This window comes from Musa acuminata, chromosome BXJ3-9, assembly GCF_036884655.1.
Source record: "Musa acuminata AAA Group cultivar baxijiao chromosome BXJ3-9, Cavendish_Baxijiao_AAA, whole genome shotgun sequence".
NCBI lineage: Eukaryota > Viridiplantae > Streptophyta > Magnoliopsida > Zingiberales > Musaceae > Musa > Musa acuminata.
This window is the reverse complement of record NC_088357.1, coordinates 37,566,515-37,575,079: the sequence shown is the minus strand read 5'-3', so window position 1 is coordinate 37,575,079 and position 8,565 is coordinate 37,566,515.

The window sequence follows — 8,565 nt, the reverse complement described above, 5'->3', positions numbered from 1 at the left end:
AGAGTTCTCCGGGAGAATCCGATTAGACTGAGACTCGAGTAGAAACCGTATGGGTCTGACAGCACCATGCTCGATATACGGTCTCTGGGATATTAGATGGATGAGGGACTATAGGTACACGGTAATTGAGGACAGATAGGTCCAATGGATTGGATTCCCTTGTATCGTTTGGGGACTACGACGTAGTGGCCTAGTACGTCCGTAGTCGATGAGTCGAGTGAATTATTACAGATATAATAATTCACTGAGTTAGAAGGAGTTCTAACAGGTATGACTCACGGCCAGCTCGATATTGGGCCTAGAGGGTCACACACATATGGTAGGCATTGCGATGAGTAGAGGTTTGGATATGAGATATCCGACAGAGCCCTTGTCTTATTGGATGCAGATCCAATACCCACTAGGGAAGGACCCATTAGGGTTTGACACGGGATCTCTATAAATAGGAGGGATTCACAGCCTCATAGGCTAGAGTCTTTGCTTGCCTTTCCTATTCTCCTCTCCCTCTCCACCTCAGAGTAGGCCTGAAGTTTTGAGGAGCGTCGTCGCAACCCTGCTGTGTGGATCACCGCTAGAGAGGTGGACGCTTGACCTCCTTCACGCTCTCCTAAGGATCTGCAAAGAAACAGGGATATACGATCTCCCTAGGTAACACAATCAATATACGCAGTTTTATGTTTCACGGATTTTTCGCACCAATCTTCGCACGACGACGAACATCTTTTTGGGAATCGGGGATTTTGTTTTCTTGTTCTTCCGCTGCGCATGTGATGTCGCCCCCATTGATTTCCCAACAGTGGTATCAGAGCCAGGTTGTTCATGTGAATGATTGGTTTTGAACTGCGTGTGTTGTGTTTAGGAAGAATTTTGACGTCAAAATCGTTGACGCAAAAGCGAGGAAGGGCAGCAACTGTTGTTGCCCTCTATCTGCATGCCTGCAGCCAGCCGCAGCCGCAGCTAGGCAGCACAGCGCCGGCGCATGCGCAAGCGCTGTGCCTGCAGCAGCCGGCCGGCGGTCTGCTTGCAGCAGGCGTGTGGCCGGCGGGGCTGGCAGCCCGCGCGGTAGAAGCGCCTGCGGCCGCTGAGCCCGCGCGCAGAGGCGCCGCGGGGCAGCAGCGCGGGCTGAGGCACCGCAGGGCAGCGGCGCCTGTGGCCGCTGCTCCCACGGGCAAAAACCCCGCAGGGGCGGCCGCCAGCGAGGCAGCACCACCTGCGGGCGCTGACTCGCAGGCAGAACCGCCCGCGGAGGCGGCGGCCCCCGCGGGGGTGCCCACCTGCAGCGGCAGTGCCCCCAGCGGGCGTGCCGCCTACAGGCGAGGGCAGTGCCCTCGCCCTCGCCGCACAGGCCGCCGCCAGCAGGGTGGCGGCGGCGGCGGCGCAGCAGCAAGGGGGAGAAGGGCATTAGGGTTTTCTGGGCAAAAAGATAGTTTTGCCCCTCGGAATTTGAGAAATTCTTGTTTCTATCTTTTGTCAAAATTACGAAAATACCCTTATGAATTCAGAAATTCCCTATATGTCCCTGATTTTTGAAAATATTAATTAATTAAAAGGTTTAGTTTATTATTATTTTTTATTATCTAGTAGTCCTACATGATGATGATTATTTATATATGTGATGTATGATGTGTGGACGGATGATCATGGACCGTGTGATGTGTGTACTTGTGATTATTATTATTGAGGTCTGCGAACCTCCATTATATTTCTCGTTTATTGTCGGGCCTGCGTGCCTATGATTAAGTTATAATCACATGATAAGGCGCAGCGGGAGCGTGGATGCGATAGCGGGACCCATGAGACGGACGATCGTGATGTATGAAGATGCATCAAGATGTCGACGGAACCGACGAGGACGAGATGGACGATCACAGGGCATGGAGATGCACCGTTGCACACATAGATCTTGATGTAAGTGATTAGGCCTACTGGCTCGGGCCTAATCATATTAGGTTGTGGTCCATGATCATCTGGTGTTATTGCTTATACACATACTAGATATGTATATATATTTGCATGCGATGTAGATATATATTAAATATGTATATGTGTGATATGTCATATTAGGAGACCAAATCATAGAAACATCTCTTGATAATATTAAGTCGGTAAACGTGAGGCAATTAGATTGACCCACGTGGCCTTCCATCGTTATGAGTAGGAACCGATTCCCAGTGTAGGTTGAGTTGGTCGAGTCCCTCGAGACTCACCTATATCGCGATTCGCTATCTTGCTTACGACATAGAGATGTCACCGGTGACCTGAGGGCATGGTATGCTTGGTCGAGTCCCTTGAGGGTATATCATCAAATCAGACTCATCTTGTAACGAAGGTGTTGACTTAACCGAGCATCATGGTTGGTCGAGTCCCTCGAGGCCATGGTGATTCGGAGGCCGAACAGGACGGGAATCACAAGGAGTTGTGATCGGCAAGAGTTGCCTACCTTTTAGGCTTAGTGTGATTGGTCGAGTCCCTCGAGGTTACACTAAGATGCTGATTGGATCCTGATCCCCACTAGAAGTCTGCCGGAGACTTCCGTTTTACGTGCTGAGGGTGTCGCGTGACTCGATAGTAAAATAGTGGGAGCATATTAAGATAGAAGTCCATATCTTGATAGTTTATTTCTTGCAAAATCTGCATGTTATTCATTTCTGCTACTTCTTTATTTTCAGAAAATGTCGCTTTCAAATCCCTTACGTGGTATACTTGATGTCAACCGCCTCACTGGTCCAAATTATACGGATTGGCTCCGTAACTTGAGAATTGTTCTCATAGCGGAGAAAATCGTGTACGTCCTTGATACAGTGATGCCTACGCCCGAAGAAGGGGCAAACGAGGATGAGATCGCTCGCTACGTGAAGTACATTGATGACTCCACTCTCGCTCAGTGCTATATGTTGGGCTCTATGACTCCTGAGTTACAGAGACAACATGAAAAGATGGATGCCAGATCCATTCTCCTACATGTTCGTAAATTGTTTGAGGAATAGGGAAGGACTCAACGATATGATATATCCAAGAGTCTTTTCCGTGCTAGGATAACTGAGGGGACACCGGTTCAGAACCATGTCCTAAAGATGATTGAGTGGATAGAGAAACTCACAGGTCTAGGAATGGTCCTAGAGGATAACTTGTGTGTGGACATTGTGCTTCAGTCCCTATCAGATTCCTTTTCACAGTTCATAATGAATTTTAATATGAACAAGCTTGAGGTGACTCTCCCAGAGCTCCTCAATATGTTGAGGGAGGCAGAGAGTACTATTAAGAAAGAGAAGCCAGTTCTCTACACTGGTGAGACCAGAAAGAAAAGGAAATCAGAAAGGTCCCTTAAGAAGGGAAAGGGCAAGGGCAGACCAAGTAAAGCAAAAGTTGCTAAGAAAGACCCAGTAAAGGACAAAGGCCAATGCTTCCACTATGGTAAAGATGGGCACTGGAAGAGGAACTGCAAAGAGTACCTTGCAGAAAGGGCGAAACAAAAGCTTGATGAAGCTTCAGGTACATTCATGATTAGTCTCCATTTGTCAAACTCTTATGATAACACATGGGTATTGGATACCGGTAGTGCTTATCATATATGCAATTCGTTGTAGGTTCTAGCAAGGCCTAGGAGACTAGAGAGAGGCGAGATGGACCTCAAGATGGGTAATGGAGCAAAAGTTGCTGTATTAGCTGTTGGCGAGGTCCCCCTACATCTGCCTAGTGGAGCTTTTATTGCATTAGATGCATGTTATTTTGTTCCTTCTATTATCAAAAACATTATCTCCATTTCATGTTTAATAGTTAGTGGATATAAATTTGTTTTTGAGAACAATGGTTGTTCAATATTATTAGATGATAAGATCATCACGAAAGGAACATTGTATAATGGTTTATTTATGTTAGACACTACTCCACATATCATGAATGTAAATGTGTCTAAGAGGAAACGAGATAAAGTGAACAGTGCATACCTGTGGCATTGTAGGCTAGGTCACATCCATGAAAGAAGGATTCAAAAGTTACTAAATGATGGATATCTAGATCCATTCGACTACGTGTCATATGCAACTTGTGAACCTTGCATTCGTGAAAAATTGACCAACTCTCCATTTAGTGGAATTGGAGAGAGAGCCACTGAGTTGTTGGAACTCATACATAGTGATGTATGTGGACCCATGTCAACTCATGCCATTGGAGGTTACTCCTACTTCATTACATTTACTGATGATTTCTCAAAGTATGGATATGTGTACTTAATGAAGTACAAGTCCGAGGCCTTTTGAGAAATTCAGAGAGTATAAGAATGAGGTGGAGAACCAGACTGGAAAGAGTATCAAAACTCTTCGATCAGATCAAGGAGGTGAGTACTTAAGTACAGAGTTTACTCAGTTCCTCAAGGACCATGGGATATTATCCCAATGGACACCTCCTTATCCACCTCAGCTCAATGGTGTCTCTGAAAGGAGAAATCGTACATTATTAGATATGGTACGGTCCATGATGAGTTTCGCTGACCTATCCATCTCATTCTGGGGATATGCCCTAGAAACCACAGCTTACCTTCTGAACAGAGTTCCAACTAAGTCGGTAGTGTCTACACCATATGAGATATGGAAAGGGAAGAAGCCTGATCTTAAGGTTGTTAAGATTTGGGGCTGCCCAGCCCACGTTAAAAGACACAACCCCGATAAGTTAGAATCAAGGATAGAGCGATGCAAATTTGTGGGATACTCTAAGGAAACTTGTGGGTATTATTTCTATCATCTCGAGGACCAAAAGGTCTTTGTAGCTAAGAGAGAAGTGTTCCTTGAGAAGGAACACATTCTTGGCGGAGATAGTGGGAGAATGATAGAGTTGAGCGAGGTTGGAGAACCAAGCTCAAGCACCACTCTACAGCCCGAGTCTGTTCAGGTACCTAATACACAAGTATTAACTTTATGCAGGTCTGATAGAGTATCCCATCCTCCTGAGAGATATGTGGGACATATTAGAGGAGAGGATGTGGAGGATATTGATCCTCAGACCTACGAGGAGGCTATTATGAGTATAGACTCCGGGAAGTGGCAAGAAGCCATGAATTCTGAGATGGATTCTATGTACTCCAATAAGGTTTGGAACCTAGTTCATGCGCCCGAAGGTATTGTACCCATCGGTTGCAAGTGGATCTTTAAGAAAAAGATCGGAGTAGATGGAAAGGTAGAGACCTATAAAGCAAGGCTAGTGGCTAAGGGGTATCGTCAAAGGCAAGGTGTTGACTACGACGAAACCTTCTCACCCGTAGCAATGCGAAAATCCATCAGAATTCTATTGGCTATTGTAGCACACTATAATTATGAGATCTGGCAGATGGATGTGAAAACCGCATTCCTCAATGGGAACCTCGAGGAGGAGGTGTATATGATGTAACCTGAGGGATTCGTGTCCAAGAACTGCCCAGATAAGGTGTGTAGGTTGCTTAGATCCATTTATGGACTAAAGCAAGCTTCCCAAAGTTGGAACATAAGATTTGATAAGGCAATCAGATCTTATGACTTCGTTAAGAACGAAGATGAGCCTTGTGTATACAGAAAGGTAAGTGGGAGCGCTATCACCTTTTTGGTGTTATATGTGGATGACATCCTCATCATTGGGAATGATGTAAGAATACTATCCATAGTAAAGGCTTAGTTATCTAGACACTTCTCCATGAAGGACTTAGGGGAAGCATCCTATATCTTGGGGATTAGAATCTATAGAGATAGATCCAAAAGGATGCTTGGCTTGTCCTAGTCCCGGTACATAGAAACCATTGTCAAAAGGTTTGGTATGGAAAATTCCAAGAGAGGTCTCATACCAATGAGACATGGGATATCGCTTTCTACGAGTATGTCCCCAAAGACTCCAGAAGAAAGGGCAAACATGAATATGATACCTTATGCCTCAGCAATAGGGTCTATCATGTATACCATGCTATGTACTAGGCCTGATATAGCGCATGCTCTGAGTGTCACGAGCAGGTATCAGGCGGATCCAGGCTTGGAGCACTGGAAAGCAGTAAAGTGTATCCTTAAGTACTTGAGAAGGACTAAGGATCTTTTACTAGTATATGGAGGTAATAGCCTTAAGATTGAAGGCTACACTGACTCAAGTTTTCAGTCTGATGTCGATGATAGCAAGTCAAATTCAGGGTATGTGTACACCTTGAATGGAGGAGCAGTGTGCTGGAAGAGTTCCAAGCAAGATACCACTGCTGACTCGACCACAGAGGCGGAGTACATTGCCGCATTAGATGCAGCAAAGGAGGGAGTTTGGGAGTCGATACAAATAGTGACAAGTTGACTTCCTTATATTGCGACAACTATGGGGTGATTACTCAAATAAGGGAACCTAGGTCTCATCAGAAATCTAAGCATGTTCTGAGGAGGTTCCACCTTATCAGAGAGATCGTAGCCCGAGGAGATGTAGCAGTGGAAAGAGTTCCATCCGAAGATCACATTGCAGATCCACTGACAAAGCCGTTGTCTCAGATTGTCTTTGAGCGTCATAGGGGTCTGATGGGGATCAGACACATAGGTGATTGGCTTTAGGTCAAGTGGGAGATTGCTAGTCATAGTTGCCCAGCAAGCCAATCACGTGAGTGATGGCACGTGTGACTTGATACAGAATCTTTTTTGCTTATTATATTTTGGCATATATCACTTTATAACTATTGCATAAATGCAAACATATATTGTGATGTCCTTGGATTTGTGCAATGGGAATCGGATCGTGATGAGATCACGATAATGAGATCGATTCACCTTTAAACACATATCCTAAATAATCCCGGTCATAGGTTACTCGAGAGGGACATCGTGATAACCGGATAGACTGGTGTGCTGTATACCCGTTCATATGATGGATGCAGCTGGTCTCATAGCTGCTCGTGTAGGGACACTAGGGATACAGTACAGGTGCTCATTGGAGAATGAGTTCACTGATTGATCCGCTTACGGAATACTGGATGGTTGATGATGCCTTATTGTCAGACAGTGATTCCGTAGTCCTAGTGGTGTATCTAGTCCTTAGACTTGAGACACCAAGGATGTCCTGTATGAGTGCTCCACTCTTTGATATCAGACTTATAGGTTTGGCTGTCCCCAGATCTAGTACAACTGGTCATTGTGAGTGGTAGTCGACCTTACGAGGGCTATTGAGTGTCAATAGAGGATCATCCACTCTCAGACAAATCCCTGGCTAGGGTCATTCGGGTTGAGAGAGAAAGAGTTCTCCGGGAGAATCCGATTAGAGCGAGACTCGAGTAGAAACCGTATGGGTCTGACAGCACCATGCTCGATATACGGTCTCTGAGATATTAGATGGATGAGGGACTATAGGTATACGGTAACTGAGGACAGACAGGTCCAATGGATTGGATTCCCCTGTATCGTCTGGGGACTACGGCGTAATGGCCTAGTACGTCCGTAGTCGATGAGTCGAGTGAATTATTACAGAGATAATAATTCACCGAGTTAGAAGGAGTTCTGATAGGTATGACTCACGGCCAGCTCGATATTGGGCCTAGAGGGTCACACACATATGGTAGGCATTGCGATGAGTAGAGGTTCGGATATGAGATATCCGACGGAGCCCTTGTCTTATTGGATGCAGATCCAATACCCACTAGGGAAGGACCCATTAGGGTTTGACACGGGATCTCTATAAATAGGAGGGATTCACAGCCTCATAGGCTAGAGTCTTTGCTTGCCTTTCCTATTCTCCTCTCCCTCTCCACCTCAGAGTAGGCCTGGAGTTTTGAGGAGCGTCGTCGTAACCCTACTGTGTGGATCACCGCTAGAGAGGAGGACGCTTGACCTCCTTCACCCTCTCCTAAGGATCTGCAAGGAAATAGGGATATACGATCTCCCTAGGTAACACAATCAATATACGCAGTTTTATGTTTCGCGGATTTTTCGCACCAATCTTCGCACGACGACGAACATCTTTTTGGGAATCGGGGATTTTGTTTTCTTGTTCTTCCGCTGCGCATGTGATGTCGCCCCCATTGATTTCCCAACAGAGTCACTGGCCCATCGTCGAAGGGGACGTTCACCGGCATATCAACGTCTTGGTCTACCAGGTTGTCGACGAATGGGTCCGACTCTAGCTCTAGGTCTAGGTACTTCACCCAGAAGCGAGCACAAGCCACCCGGTACCCACACTCATACGTGACCTCGCCCGACCTCACCAAGCCATGCTCGAACCTGGTGGATGCTTTATACCCGGTGACCGCCTCCTCGACCCTTTTAGGCAACCCCAACTGCTCCTCCTCTAGGGCCTCCTCTGCGGCCCGGACCACCGACCTAGCGGTCTCGACGTTTTGGTAGAGGGTCAACAACTCGTTATCCAGTGAACGGATGTGTGACCGGCTTTCTTTTAGCTTGGTCTTTAAACGAGCCACCTCCTCACCTAGTGTCGTGGCCCGCTCTTCGGTCGTGACAACAGCCTCTAGACCCCCTTAGCTCACAGCTCTAGGTTCTTTAGCCGGAGGGCGACGTCGATCTCCAATTGGCGCCCAATCACCCGCTCGGTGTCAAGGACCCGGTCGATCAATGCCATACTATAGTGCTG